The sequence below is a fragment of the Eumetopias jubatus genome, unplaced genomic scaffold (assembly GCF_037043125.1).
Source record: "Eumetopias jubatus isolate StellerSeaLion01/CBP00866 unplaced genomic scaffold, mEumJub1_p1.0 scaffold_9, whole genome shotgun sequence".
Classification (NCBI taxonomy): domain Eukaryota; kingdom Metazoa; phylum Chordata; class Mammalia; order Carnivora; family Otariidae; genus Eumetopias; species Eumetopias jubatus.
In genome coordinates, this window is record NW_028274815.1 from 37,083,088 (window position 1) to 37,098,604 (window position 15,517).

At 49.2% G+C, this 15,517-nt stretch overlaps 1 long non-coding RNA gene across 2 annotated transcripts in view; it reads right to left on the reverse strand.

Annotated features, from left to right (window-relative positions):
* Positions 1-4,625: 4,625 nt before the first annotated feature.
* LOC148163523 (uncharacterized) overlaps positions 4,626-15,517 on the reverse strand; it is a 46,379-nt gene continuing 35,487 nt past the window's right edge. For both annotated transcript variants that reach the window (XR_015768935.1, XR_015768934.1), the window contains exons 4-7: positions 12,997-13,115; positions 11,367-11,489; positions 5,721-5,860; positions 4,626-5,173 (exon numbers count right to left, since the gene is read on the reverse strand). This is a non-coding gene — a long non-coding RNA (uncharacterized LOC148163523). The remainder of the gene's footprint in view (positions 5,174-5,720; positions 5,861-11,366; positions 11,490-12,996; positions 13,116-15,517) is intronic.

The following is a 15,517-nucleotide window of genomic DNA, read 5'->3' on the forward strand; positions in this document are numbered from 1 at the left end:
CTGGCTGTCACCATGGTGAAGGGCAAAGAAGAGGGCTGTGCGATGCTATGCTTGGGAAAGGGTGGATGGGGATCCAGGTGAGACCCTGGGCCACAGGGCCTGTGGTGACCCCATCAGACTATGGCTTTGGCATGAGGGCAAATTATATACTGTCTTAAGCAGATTAAGCCATTACTAAATATTGCGAGGTGACAGAAGAAGGAAAATCATTATTATTATTACTATAATAATAATAATTATTATTATTGGCATTTTTCTCCAGGCTCTGGGAAACTAGCCCCTCTGTACCAGAACCACCTTCCCTGCACTGTGTAAAGCTATGAATCCTTTTTACCAGCTCTCTGGATTTTCACTACCTGGGTCTCCTCTGCCTTGAATCTGGGCTTGTGGCAGAAACAGAAATACTCACCAAATGTTTCACTCAGTTATCCGGTATTTCAGTGGGTTCCTCTGCATTTCCCAGCTTCCCTGAAGTAAGACAGGGTCATGACGAGGAGTATGGCAGAACCATGAGTGGCAGCGACACACACAGAAGTAGCTCAAATGTCTTCCATCTCATGTTCCAGATTGTTTAGCCTAAAGAATGAGGTGCTCCTACCAGCCTTGGTCCCTGAGTGACTGTGTGGAGCAGAGCATCCCTCTCGTTGGACAGACAGCATTCACAATCAGCCAACCTTTGTTCTGTTAAGCTATTGAGATTATGGGAAATTTTGTTACTGCAGCAAAACTTAGTCTATCCTAATACTGGAACCCAAGAGGGAATAAACCTTCATTGGCAATTTCAGGGCTCACAAGTATATGCTGTCAGAGATCATGCGGGTGTATGTGAGGGAGTGAAAGGGCACACACCTTTGGGGACGTGTGACCATTTCCCTTGTTATAATCAGAAGCTGAGCAGATTAGAAGTGACTATCAGTGAGCAAGGAAGATGCAAAGAGGCAATGAATAGAGACAATATTCGACTGAGAACTAACCACAACTCAATTCTATCACCAAAGACACCTTGAATTTATCTACTCCTCTCTGTGTCCATGGCCACGACTTCTGTCATGCCCTCCTCCCACTCCCACTCTCTTCCCCACACAGAAGCCAGAGCAACATTCTTAAAACACAAATCTGTTCACATCACTCTCCTGCTGAAATCCCTTTTTGGATACCCAATGTCCTTGAACCTAGCCCCTGCCTTTCTCAGCAGCCTTGGACTACAACCCTCTAACCTCCCACACTGTGCCCCACCCACCTCAGTTTCTCCTATAATGCTAAGCCCCTTTGTCCCCTGAGACCATCGCAGGCATTGCTGGCTCTGCCTGAGACTCCCTCTCCTCCCTGTATCTCCCAGAGTATCCTTCAGACATCAAGTACCATTATCTCAAAAAAGCTCTCCCTGACTATCACCCCACCCCATCTAACTGGGCCAGTCACCTAGCACAAAGCTCCCTAGACCCATCTTAGTCACTACAATTAGATACTAGTTAAAACTGAATAGCCAATGGATAGCTTACAGTTTCTAGGCTCACCCAGCCCCTACACCTGGAAAGAGGTTATTCCAAGAAGGGGCAGAGTGCTATGGCAACTAGTGTTGAGAGCACATTAGTCCTCCCCCCGCCACACACACATTCCTACACAAAGAGAACAGACCAGACCTCCACATTAAGTAGAATTTGGCTGTGAAGGCACATCTCCATCCCTCTCCCAGGTCCTCTCAAACCAAGTGTCAGAGAGCAAGGCTTCAAGCCTGGGTAGAGGTTGGGAGCACAGTGCACCCATTGACATGGTGACAGCACATGTCCCAGCACCCCCCTTTTAGGCAGGGAATCCTCCCTCCCCTGCCCCACCTGCCCCTGCAGCTTCAAGTGGTCACAGCTGAGACGGGAACGATGCAGACAGTCCTGGGAGAGCCCTGAACTTCAGAAGACTCTGGCACTGAGCTCAAGTCCGGGACTCATTTTCCACAGGCACACTTTATCACTCCCTGGCGGGAGCCAGGTTTCCATGCTCATAATTCCCAAGGAAGAAGCAACGTGCCCGGATCCTAACTACACAATGTGCCTTCATCTTTTTCCTATAAAACAACTCCAAGTACCTGAGTTATGCATTTTATCAGAAACCATGTGCTGGGTGATTTTTAAATATTACCTCCAAAATGCATATATATGTTGCCAAGAAACCATCAACTATAAATTACCTCCTATTCCAAGGGCCACGATATGGTTACTGTCACCATGCAAGTCATTCACATAAAATTTAAAACGTCTCACACTTTATCTTTAAATTTTACAAAATTTATTGATCTTTACAGCCATGAAAGGCAAGAAGAAATATATTTTAAGTTCGTGTCTTTTATTACAGACCCAACTGACCATGTGAAATGGCTCAGATTTATCATCACGTCCAGTTTGCCAGCATTTATGGCAACTTTTAAACATGTCATTCTACCTTTGACTTCTTGTGGTTCAGGCGCTTTGGGAGTTTACTGAGTAACTCTGATTTCAGGACCAGAACAAATAAATGGTTTAATTACTTTTGCAGCTCACTGGAAAGGAAGTTTGAAATTCACTGGAGAAGATTGTTAACGTGGGCCACAGACACCTGGGGAAGGAGCAGGCACTCCCCAAATTGATGTCTCTTTCTATATGGAAATAAAAGGAGGGGTGCCCTCTGCCAAGTAGATTCCCATGCTCCCCAGTGGGCACCTCTGCTCCACCAGGGAGCTTTAAGACAATAGTATTCAATTGCCCTTCCATTTGCCAAAGTAAAAATTATTACTGATAAAATGGAAAAGGAAGTTTTGGTGTCCTTAAAGATGTCCTTAGTGGGGCGCCCAGGTGGCTCAGGTGGTTAAGCATCTGCCTTTGGCTCAGGTCATGATCCCAGGGTCCTGGGATCGAGTCCTGCATCGGGCTCCCTGCTCAGCAGGGAATCTGCTTCTCTCTCTTCTCCCCACTTGTGCTCACTCTTGCTATCTCTGTCTTTCTCAAATAAATAAAATCTGTTCTAATGTGATCCATGTCAAAAAAATTTTTTTAAAGATTTAATTATTTATTTGACAGAGAGAGAGCACAAGCAGGGGGAGCGGCAGGCAGAGGGAGAGGGAGAAGCAGGCTCCTCGCTGAGCAGGGAGCCCGATGCAGGACTCCATCCCAGGACTCTGGGATCATGATCTGAGCTGAAGGCAGATGCTTAACCAACTGAGCCACCCAGGCGCCTGGTCCATGTCAAATTTGGTTAAGGATGCAGAGGCTCAGTGGGGTCACCCTTTGCTCTTCGCTCCTTCAGGCCTGTGTGGCCAGCCAGCCCAAGTCCTGGGTTATGCTTTGTTTGTCCTTCCTCTCTCCCATCTCTTGGCTCAGGGTACTCTGCCACCAACTGACCTCCCTTAAACTTGGTCTAGGCTCAAATACCTTGTAGGCTACTTATAGCTGGGACCCAGAAGACAAAAGTGTAACCCTGCCTATCTACAAAGGCAGAAACCATCTCTGTCTATGGACGTCTCCAGTCTTACAACCCATCTATGAGATTTCTGCTCCCAGCACCCAGTGAACCCAAACACACAGCTGTCTCCAGACTTTGCTCATGACAGCCCCACAACCAGAATGCCTTCCAGGCCTTTCTAAAATCTCCCCACCTGTCAAGAAGGGGAGGAACCCCCAGCCCTCGCCAGATGGGATGACCCTTGCCCCTCTCAACCACGCCTGAGGTGTTATCCAAGGCAGCGCTGCAGTGCTCTGGGCAGTACCAGCCTCCCCCTGCTCCATCCTCTGTAACTCGTGTGGGACACGCAGCCTCATACTGTATGTAAATGTTCTGTGCATGGCATCTTCCCTCACAAGCCTATGCACCTGAGGGCAGGTACCGTGTCCCAGGCATAATTATCCTCAGTAGGAGCTAGCCCAATGCTTACAAAGGGTAGGTATCAATAGACCGGTTTTGAACAGAACCAAACTTACCCACAAAAATAAAGTATTCAGGCTGTAAGTTGGGGGGGGGGGGAATGATGCAAACTTATCTACTTCATAGGATTCTGTGGAAAGTTTATACATGTTAATGTTTTCTAGAGTCACTATAGTGTTCACCTTCACTGAAGGTCTGGTGATGGGCTGCCAAGGAGGAAACGTCTGGCAACATCTGTGGAAGAGGTGTCACATGTCTAGAAGTGACCGCTCCCTCCCTTCTGCCTGATACTTTTTTTGTGTCCCCCTTCCCTTAACACGTACTTGTGTAAGAGGCGGTGGGCTTCCTGTCTGCAGGACCCCAGCAACAGTGACACATCTCTGACGTCCCAGGATCCTCTGGCACATCAAACGAGGAAGTGCTTCAGGAAGGCACGCAGGGGGCTGGCTTTCTCCAATTGGAGGGAAGCTAGCTTAATTCTGTGGCCTTAGGAGAATTCATATGTATTTGGGTTTCTAAACCCACTGAAGAGAGGCTGGAAAGTACCCTGTCTCTTCTAGGCACAGCTAGTTTGTCCCTGCTCTGACTCAACAGCCAGTCATGAGTGGCGAGATTCAAACCCCAGCCTTCACAGGTTCTGCTCCTTCCCAGGAGGCCCAGCTCTTGGGGAGCAGAAAAGTAAAGCATCTATCTTAGTCTGCTTGGGCTGCTGTCACAAAACACCACAGACCAAGTGGCTTAAACCACAGACATTTATTTCTCACAATTCTGGAGGCTGGAAGTCCAAGATCAAGGTGCCGACAGGTGCGGTGTCTGGTGCGAGCTCTCTTCCTGGCTTGCAGACGGCCACTTTCTCACTGGGTCCTCACATGGTGAGAGAGGGCTCTGGGCTCTTCCTCTTCTTATAAGAGGCCCCACCCACATGACCTCATCTAAACCTAATTACCTCCCAGTGGCCCCATTTCCAAGTATCGTCACACATGGCGGGTTGGGCTTCCACAGAAGGATTTTGCAGGGACATACACATTCAGACCGCAACCGCCTTCTCCGACCCTGTGCTTCCCCTTCATCTACCAGCAGGGCCTTACAGCAGAGACACACTTCACAGAGCAAGCTGAGGGGCAGAAGGACGTCTCCACTTTGATCTCTGAGGGGACAGCAAGCCTGAGAAAACACTCCACGGCGTCCCACCTGCCCGCAGAGGCTCCTGGCAACTGGGCACCAGGAGCCCAGACCAAAGCACTCCTCGGCATAAATGGCAGCAGTCTATGTGCCAGGAAGCCTACAAAAAGAGAAGGAAGGAAGCCATGAAAGACTGCTATTAAAAACAAATTCTTCACAATGCTGCTTCCAGAAGTTCGTGACTAAGATGATCACTTGCCAAGTGTCCTCAGACAGCCCAGAACTACTTCTTCAAATGTGAGATGCTCGTATATGGGAAAGGGCCAGCTGACTCCCCTCCTCCAGACGAGCGACCGCTCTGGAGAGCAAACTTTCAGATCACCCCCTGCATTAGTGTGCGAGGGCCGCCATAATTAAGTACCGAGACGGCTGGCTTCGACAACGGAAATAAATGTATTATCTCCCAGCTCTGGGGGCTGGAAGCCCGGGATCCAGGTACCTTCTGAGGGCTGTGAGGGGGAATCTGTCTGGGCCCCTCCCCTTACTCATGGGGCTTTGCTGGAAATCTGTGGCGTTCCTCGGCTGTAGATGCATCTCCCGATCTCCTCCTTTATGTTCACATGACATTCTCCCTGTGTGCACGTGAGCGTGTGTGTCCACATTCTCCCTTTGTATAAGGATACCAGTCATACTGGATTAGGACTCACCCTAATGACTTCGTCTTAACTTCACTGTCTGCAAAGTCCTTATTTCCATACAAGATCACATTCTCAGGTACGAGGGCTTAGGACGTCGTCAACATCTTTTGGGTTTAACCCACAATACCTCTTAAATGGAATCCATATCACTGTTCAAACATAAAACATTTACATGGATATAGCATCAGTGAACTGGATGAGAGCCACAGATAAAGATGGATGATGAGGGCTCCTCACATCTGGGCACAAGGGGGAAGAGGGTGTGAACAACAGCTGAAGGGCACTGATGAGTGAGGACTAGGGTGTGAGATCCCACCTTGGTCTTCAACCATGTAAATGCCCCGCCCCACCCCATCCTGCCCAAGTGCTCAGTCAGCATCTTGGAGGCTCAGAACAAAGCCAGACTGCTGGAGCGGGGGGAATCTCCTAACATAACTCAGCCCCTGATGTGTATGCTCTTTAATTAATCTGCCCTGAAAAAGCAAGTCTTTTCCTAAAAGAATAAAAAGTTCAAAAATAATTTCATATTAATACATGTCAAAGACGGCAAGGTTTCTCCTTTGTTCTTTCCTCCATTTTTAAAAACTCCAAGACCCTCTTAGAAGCCCAGATTTTCGCATGGCTACCCCACCCCCTTGAGATCACCCCACTAATTGTCATTAAGCCTGTGGGATGCCAGATATTTCATATGGACCTCACATAATTACACCAGCTGCTAAGGGGTAAGGCTCTCCCAATGTTAAGGTTATTGGACAAGTGTGGATTGGTCCATGAGTTGTCATGAGATGCTTGTCATTCTCATGGAAAATTTCATTCATTCATTCATTCATTCATTCACTTGATTGGTATTAACTCAGGATATATACAAGGAATATTATTTTATAGGACTGTTTTAACAAAGTACTACAGCCTGGGGGACTTAAACAACAAAATTTATTGCCTCACAGTTCTGGAGGCCAAAAGTCCAAGATCAAGGTGTTGGCAGGGTTGTTTTCTTCTGAGGGCCATGTGGGACAATCTGTTTCCCATGCCTCCACCCCAGCTTCTGGTGATCTGCTTGCCCTCTGTGGTATTCCTTGGCATGCAGAAGCCTCTCCTCAGTCTCTGCCTTCATCTTCACATGATGTTCTCCTGATGTACATGTCTATGTCCAGATTTCCCCTCTTGAGAAAGACCAGTCACTCTGGGTTAGGGGCCCACCCTACTTCCAGTAAGATCTCTATCTTAACTAATTTCATCTGCAACCACCTTATTTCTAAATAAGGTCACATTCTGATATACTACGATTTAGGGTATCAACATAAAGATTTTGGGGGGACACAATTCAACCCATAACACTATGTGTCTGGCACCACATTAGCCCTGGAGATTGAGAAATCAGTAAGAGTTGGCCCTGGGAATGAAGCAGCTCACCCATCAGGATACCAAAGGCCATGTGCCTCTCTGTTCTCACAGCTGTGACCCCTTCAAAATACACGTTAGGCCAGCGCAAGTCCAGATGCCCAGGACCTAAAGGATATACTGACGTGCACTGGGATAACACCTTTTTCAACAGGCAAACGGGTAGGGTTAAGGGAGATTTTCAGATTCTGAGGGTCTAAAATTTTAGGCAGTATATCTAAGAGGTGTGCAAGTCATAGATTGCAACAGCACGGAGGAAGGACACACTCAGGGGACCTAGTCTCTCTACTACAGTGAGGGAGATGCTCTAATGGAGGAGGGAACCCAGGTAGAGAACGGCTGCCCCTGCTGGTGGCGGGGAGGACAGCTGGGTGAAGCGGGGGGGGGGGGGGGGGGGGGACTGCGTTGGAGCGGGTCCCTGAAGAAGAGGCAGGAGTGTGCCAGGGGGGACGGGATGGGGACATGTCGGGCAGAAGGAGCGGCCAAGCAGACACACTGCGAACACCAGGACCTGGGTATGTTTCCGAGAACCTCAATTCCGCACATCGTTCAGAGATGGTTTCTTGTCACCGAGCTGGTGTATGTGGGAAGTGAAAGTGTAAAATACGGTGGTTTCAGAAATCGGGTGTTATTTTGGGTGCACCTAAAAAGTTTGATAGCCTAGCAGATCACTTTACAGTTAAAAAGAATTTTAAGTAAAATAGTGTAACTAAGTTTCTCAACTTCTGATCATTTTGAAGAGACCCCAGGAGCACTGAAATGTAAGTTTATTTTTACTCATATGTTCTGAAATTCTCTTCCATCTAAAGGACCAAAATTAAAACACAAGCACACACACACACAAACACACACACACACACACAAACACACACACATACATACACACACACAGTCTAAAATTTATTCTGTGTGGTATTAAAAGGGAAAAGCCTCTCTTCATCCTCCTTTCTCTATTCCTCTTATGTAGATTTGGTGGGATTTCTTGAAGGGTCAACGAGGCTCTTCTGTTCCCAAGGTCTTCTCCCGGGTCATGTAACAGGGTCATTCTGTGTTCCCTGCTTCAGCCAGACATGACTTAGCAGAGGAAATGGAAGTCTTTACCTTCATCTTTGAGTGCAAAGCTCAGGTCCTGGGATAAGACCAGAGTTCAGGTGGAATGTGTGACCTTACAAAGGAAGTCTCTGGCTTCAGCTGCACAGTGCTCTCCTCAGCAGAGTGGAGGGTCCTGGGAAGGGCCTGTGCCCGAAAGTGTGTGCCATCCTCACTTTGCCCTTCTGGTGATCAATAAGCAGAAGGATAATCTCAGACCTCAAGCTAAAGCCCACAGTGGGGCAAAACCCTAACTTCCTCCGGACAGGCAGGCAGAATAAATACCTATTTAATGGTTCAGAATTAGCAAGCCAGACCCAACTTCACCGACTTCTTCCTAGGGATGGATGGGAGCTCCTAAGAGCTTCCTGGGCCCAGAGAGAGCACGCATGAAGCAAAGTCAGGATCAAGTAAGAACAAGAGACAACAGCAGTGACCAGCAGGGCCCGATGACCAAGAACTGGCAGGAAAGCTTCTAACAAACTCAAGTGGCGAGACACTGGTGCCAGGACCAAGCAACCAGCCAAGCTCGTAGCACTGAGCACATCCTCAGGAAAGGCAGAGGGTGCCAGCTGACCAAGTATAAGCTTCCTCCGCCTGTGCACAACGGGAGCCTGAGAAATTAAATTATGTTAAAGAAAAACCAGCGTGCATTTCTTGCACATTGACTCCTGGGCCTGAGACTAATGCCTGCCCCCAGGACATGGGCCTTGTTGAGTTGTGGTGGTTTCCCTTAGTCATCCAGGTAAAGGGAAGGGCATGGTAGGTAACTCAGCCTACCTTTAACTGAACAGTCAAGGAAGAGGTGGAAGGGAAGAAGGAGAGGCAAGTTTTGAAGGCAAAGCAGATAAAAGCAGTAAACAAAGACCAGCTGTGGGAGCTGTCCCACTGTCTTGTCCCATGACAGCTCCTGAGGGTCACGATGCTGGGCCTCCCTAGGTAACCACTGTTTCCCCCTCCGCTCAGCACTGTGTGGTCTGCAGTCAAAGTGAGCACTGCAAGGCCAAGGGCTCGGGTGCATCTTGGCGTTTAAGAGAGCGCCAGACAGTGCCTTGTTGGGAAGGACACTGGCCTTACTGAGTGGGGTGACTGAAGAGCTCCCAGGAGCACAAGAAGTATGAGTCCCACCAAAGCTCCTGCATGCCTTGGGGCTGCCCCTTCCCCCCGGGAATCCAGTCTGGCCTTTTGGCATGACTGCACGTTATCCCATCTCAAAGGAGTTGCCTCCATACCAGCGTGACCAGGTGGAGAGGAAACTTCCTGATAGCCATTCCCCACAACAGTCAGAGGGAGTGCCACCCTCACAGGCCACTGCTCCCTCCAGCCTGGGCCCACCCCACCTGTATCAGACACCTTCTAGATGACTCTGATGAGAAGACCAAAGAGGCCATCAAAGCCTCAGCCTCCCTAAACCTTCAACCCAGCCCTGAACTTCCAACAACTCAAACTTCTTGCAGGCAGAAAAAGCAAACATCATTTCTTGTAAGCCTCTGCCTTTTGGGTCTTCCTTGATTTGCAGCCTACCCAAACCCTTAGTACTCTGGTCTGCAGGTGGGGTATGTGGACAGGACTTTGGAGACCCCCCACCCCCCTCTCCAGCTCCCAGCACACAGGTTCTTCATGTGACAATACAGAGGGCACCCAGCATTATGAAACCAGAGCCACATGGACCTGCTGTCAGAGGAGGCGGCTCAGGAAAGGCCTGTATGTGAGGCCACAAACCAACATAGTCAGTCCACCCCTCCTGAATTCCATTTCCTGATCCACACCCTTGACTCAAGTCATCAACTTATCGTGTGCCCCAGTTTAATAGATCCCCATGAACGTTCCTTACTTAGGAGACAATATGCATGCTCGTTCCATGGAAGGTCTTGAGTCTCCAGGGCTCTAAACTTCTTGCACCTTCTTAATTATAACATGTATGATCAAGAGAACTAGTATTGCCAAGAAATTGTTTCTAAATTGAAGCTCCAACAAATCCAGGTTACATGGGGTAGCTCTTTTCCAATAAGCCTCAACAAGACCTGTTTCAACATGGCGTGCCAGGAATCAACATCATCACAATGTTGACCAGAACACAAACACCTGCAAAAATTCAGAACCCCTCCTGCTGATGCCTATCATCATCCCACAGGAGGAGGAAATAGAAGTTGGAAAAAATCTATTCTATTCTAGAAGAGGAAAAAATAATTCCCTGGACAAGAGCACGGCCTAGTAAGCAGAATGAAGAAATACTGTGTTTACCAATTTTAGGAAATCACTTTAGTTGCCACATTTCTAAGGAATGTCAATGTCCATATACAGGCTGATCCCTGAGTGATCAGCAACACACTTGGCCCAACATGGAAGGGTGAGAACATGGGCTGTGCCCAGAACACACTCAGCTTTAGCTCTTTGTGTTAGCAGGTCATAGAGAGAGGATGCCTGTTGGCCCTTCCTAAATTTTTCAGGACATGCTACTGACTCTAACAGAGACTGAAGTTAAATGTCTGTCAGAATGATTAGTGCAAGCTTCGCAAAGCACTGCTAAGGGGAGCTCTTGCTGCCCAGGCATATGACCCTTCAGGCAGAGGGCCCTAAAATCTATGGGTCTTTCATACTGGCCTGTATCCCTCAATTCTGGACTTTTCCACCGTACCTGTTACAAATCACCCAAAATTCACCTGCATGGGAACCCGAGCATGGATCCCTCTCTCACTGTGAGACCCCATGCAGCTTTCAAGGCATCCCGCAAACAGAACCAACACCACAAATGATAATTAATAAGGAATAGAAATTTAGGTGAAGAGTATGGGGAATCAAGAGAAAGAGTCCATCACATACCACCCAGGGAAAAAGCATGAGCCAATGCAGTATCAGGCTGGCGGGGGGGGGGGGGGGGCGGTGGAAATCTGTGCTGTGGGACCAGCAGCTGTTCTGGTGTGTTCAATGGCCACTAGGATTGTAAAAGGGACACGTATACAAGCAGAAAGAGGAGGGGGCCAACGGGAGGAGAGTTTTAAAAAGACATTCATTCTGCCGCTCCCCATTTGGCCACGACACCAAAGTCTCCTGCCAAATAATTTGGCTCACAAGCATTCATCATGGGAGAAGCTCTGAGGATTAAAGAGCGAATAAACAATCACAAACAAGTACCTCAAGTGGCTGGCCAAAAGACATACTCACGAGGTAGCAAATGGGCGTGCGGACCACTGATATCCCGAGAAATGCACCCTGGCCGATCACAACTTCCACGATGAGCCTCTGGGAGAGTTGCTCCACAGCTGCTAAGCCTTCTGCCTGTGTGGCCTTTAGGAATGTATAGATGAGCAAAACACTTTCTGGATTTTTAAAGTGAATTGTAGGCTAGTCTCAGAATCAAGGCCATGGTAAATATGATCTTTCTTTTTACCCAGTTATTAACAGAAGCAGGCAATGTGGGTACCTCTGAGTTCACATTTTTTAAGGACACCAAGAGAAAGGAGTTCAAGGGTGCTTTCACAGGAAGGCCACCAGCTAGCTCCATGGTGCCACCCACCCAAGCTAATACTTATTTTAAATGACTAACTAATGGTTTTAAGCCCTTTGTCTAAAACCACCACGTTGAATTTCAGCACCCACCTTCCTGCAAAAGCCTCCTAAACGTCTTGATAATTCTTCTCCTTTGCATTTTCACCCCATGACGGGGTTCAGGCCTATACGCCCTGCACAAACCACCACAACCACACGTTAGTGGTTCCTGCCTCCAACCTCCCTCTGCCCCTGACATGTAAGAAAACATTGCTTCAGGACCTCTGCGAGATTATTCCCTCCTCTGGTATACTTTGGGACAGCATCCCTCCCACCCCACCGAAAATAAGCCCAATACGCTCCCAGCTACATCCTCCAAACCCCTCAGGTGCCAGCAGGAATCCTTTTCCCCCAGGACACCGGGCGGCGGCTCCCCTGACTGGCTCAGTTTCCCCCATCAGAGCGCTCTGCATTGCAATCATGCTACAGTGCACTTGCTTGGAGTGTGTATTCACTTCCTGCTGCTGCTCTAACAGATCACCATAAACTTAATGGCTGAAAATGACACAAATTTATTCTCTTCCAGTTCTGAAAGTCAAAAATCCAGGTCCTATAGGGCTACAGGTGATGGGTTGGAGGGCTGGTTCCCGCTGAAGGTTCCAGAGGAGAATGTGTTCCTTGTGTCTACCAGCTTTCAGAGGCCCCCAGCACTTTGCAGCTTGTGGCCGCATCACTCCGATCTCTGCTTCACCATCACATCACCTTCTCCTCCTCTGATCACCTGCCTCCCTCTTATCAGGACCCCTGTGAGTACATCAGGCCCATTCAGATGATCCAGAATCATCTCTCCATCTCAAGGTCCTGAACTTAATCCCATCTGCAAAATCCTTTTTGCCGTGTACAGTGACATTCACAGACTCCAGGGACCAGGGCGGGGACCACTGTGTAACGGCCCACCGCACACGGTCCTTCCCTGTAGGATGTGAGTGGTAAGGGTCAAGTGCAGCTGGTTGAGCTTGTACTCCAGGGCAGAGCGCACTGCCCAATAACTATGTTCAGTGAATGGACAAGGAAATGAGCCGAGGCGCGAACGAGCAAAAGCAGTTCTTCTCTCACCTCCCTGAGGCGTTCTCTTGCTTTTTATATGCTTGTCTCTTCCCTTTCCTTCTTATTTATGTATTGAGTCCCTTTCCCTCTCGTTTATCTTTTCATCTATTTTTTCCCTTTATAATCTCTTATTTACGTACGTACTTACGGACTATTTATCCCCTCCCCCCTCTTTCCCCAGCCCCCACTTCTTACTCACATGCACATCAGGGAGCCCGGGGCACGGGTTTGTCATCATTCGTCTTAAGCCTGTCTCCTGCCTCAGCTCTTTCGTTTCGTGAAGGCCCAGATTTCCTTCTGCTCTCACCTCTCCTGGATCTGTGACAGATTTAAAATGGACAAGAAAGATCACCACTACGTGCTCCCTCCAGAATACTCTCCCTAGGCCTCCCTGCCCTTCCCGGAGTGACATCTCGGTAGGTGGTAGAGCACTGCACGAATGCACACCGCGCCCGTCTGCAGACACGCAAGTGACCTCCGTCCAGCGGCCACAGTCCTTTCTGCACCTGCTTGCACATTCACTCAGCATTCCGACTTGCCTGTTGCATTCTCCTTGGACTGCTGGTAACGTCTAACTGGTTCCCTCATTAATAAATGAATCAAATAAAGTCTTCGATGTGCGTTCATTTTATACTTACATGAGTCATGATTTTCGTTTAAAAAAAAAAAAAAATCATCCTTTGGAGACCTCAGGAGAGAGGCGGCCGAGGCAGACACGGGCTGTGCACCCTCCAGACTTTACGGCTGACGGGTGCCTTCAACGGCTGCTGGCTTCGGGGAGGAAAGCCTGTGCTTCCTCTCTCCCTTTCTCTTTGCCGTATGGAGCAGCTGACAAGGCGCCTCTCAGAAGGCACAGAACAGAAACCTGCCCAGGCCGGTGAGCAGAGGCACAAGTCTGCCAGGACATGCCCCAGACGGCTAGGGTGCCTGCCTGCCCTCACCTTTTCACCTTTTCTCCTCTTCCTGACACACTTCTCCAGGGGCCTCTCCCAGCTCCGGCCACGACCGCCTAGTCCTCCGGGTGGACGGCAGCCAGCCTCTCAAACTCGCACAGTCTGCGTCGGCACAGCTCTCAGCCCTGGCCCTCCCCCAGCAACCATCGGATGGAGAAGTCCTGGAGTTGGCACTGCTCCCCTTTATCCGCAAGGAGCTGCCTACTCATCCTTGGAAAGAAAGGGAAAGTCCGCTTCCAGGCGGGAGAAGGGGTTGGGCCGGGGCCTGTGTCCTGTCTGGTGACCGTGGACAGAGAAGCCAGATTGCTGATGACCAGAGCAAAGGCAGGTGGGCAAGCAGCCTAAGCGGCAGGGGCTCTGCCCCAGGATCCTACGAGTTACAGCATCCCGCCCGAGGTTTCAAACTGCAGGTGTCCATCCGGGGCATTGATCAGAACGAGTCACCGCACAGAATTTGCTGCACGCAGACGCCCTCTGCAGTTATCACAACTATTCGCTCTGAACTAGGGTTTGTGGTTCTTTCAGTGTACAGCTTCACATCCCGGGCCCTAGGGACCTCATATACTTGTTTGGCGGGGGGGAGCAGTGAGAGGCCTGGAGGACCCCCACCAGCCTCGAGCCAGGAGACAAAGCACCAGCTTCCATTCTCCGTGGGGGAGTGGCCCAGAGCTAACCACAAGCCTCATCTTTGCTGCCGAGGTCATGGGTGTACAAATGGACTCATATGATAGATCTCCCCCGGCTCCAGTCCTCAAGCTCTGTGCAAGCAGAACCAGGCCTGCCGCTCACTCAGTCGCTCCCTCAGTCTGGTGTGGACACAGCACAGTGGCACTGGGCAGAATGCCATCATCATGGAGCTCACTGCCAACGAACGTTGACCAAATAGTGGCATGAACACAGTTTCAATTGAAGTTGTGAGCATTGCTCTGGAGAAGAGAGTGGTCCTGGGGGAATGTATAATGGGCATTTGACCTGGTCAAGGGGTCAGGAAAGCTTTCCTGGGGAGGAGTGAATGGGCTCAGGAAACAATTCAGGCTTTTACCTCTAAGTGTGACCTGGCCTGTAGGAGTTTTGTAAATGTCTTTTACTGTCTGAGGAAATTCCCTACTGTTCCTAGCTCACTGACAGTTTTTTTACCATGAATGGATATCAAACTTTGTCAAATGCTTTACCCATCTACTGAAATGACCTTATTTTAATCCTTCATTCTGCTAATACAGTGAGTTACATTGATTTTGTTTCTAATACTTTACCCGGCTTCCATTCCTGGGATAAACCCAACTTGGTCATAATTTTTTATCATTTCTCCAATATCTGCGGAAACAGAAGACGGGTCCATGAAGAATTTAATTCTGCCCCAAATCCTCAATCCTCACTTTTTCCAAAAGTCACTGTCATCTAAGGCTGGTTGAAAACAGAGTATGTGAGAGGGACCGTGGTAGGCGCTGTGGACACCGGTGTATTTATAAATGCACTGCCGGAGGGCTGCATGGTGACAGAGCTGCAGGTCACACCCAGGCTGGGAAGGAGGGCAGGGGAAAGCACATTTAGGGGAGGCAGGTGGCAGGAGCAGAGCCAGAGTAAGTTTGGCGAAGAGCCAGCAAATCAGTGTTGCCGGCAGAGGGCCATCCACGCATGCTCTCAAATGCCCAGATACAGAGATGGAACCTTTTCTTCCTGGTCAGCAGGGAGCCAGGGATGCAGGAAAGTGCCCAGAGAGCAAAGGCGAGTGGATAAAGGCTGGGATAGAGCTGTCTGTGCAGCGCG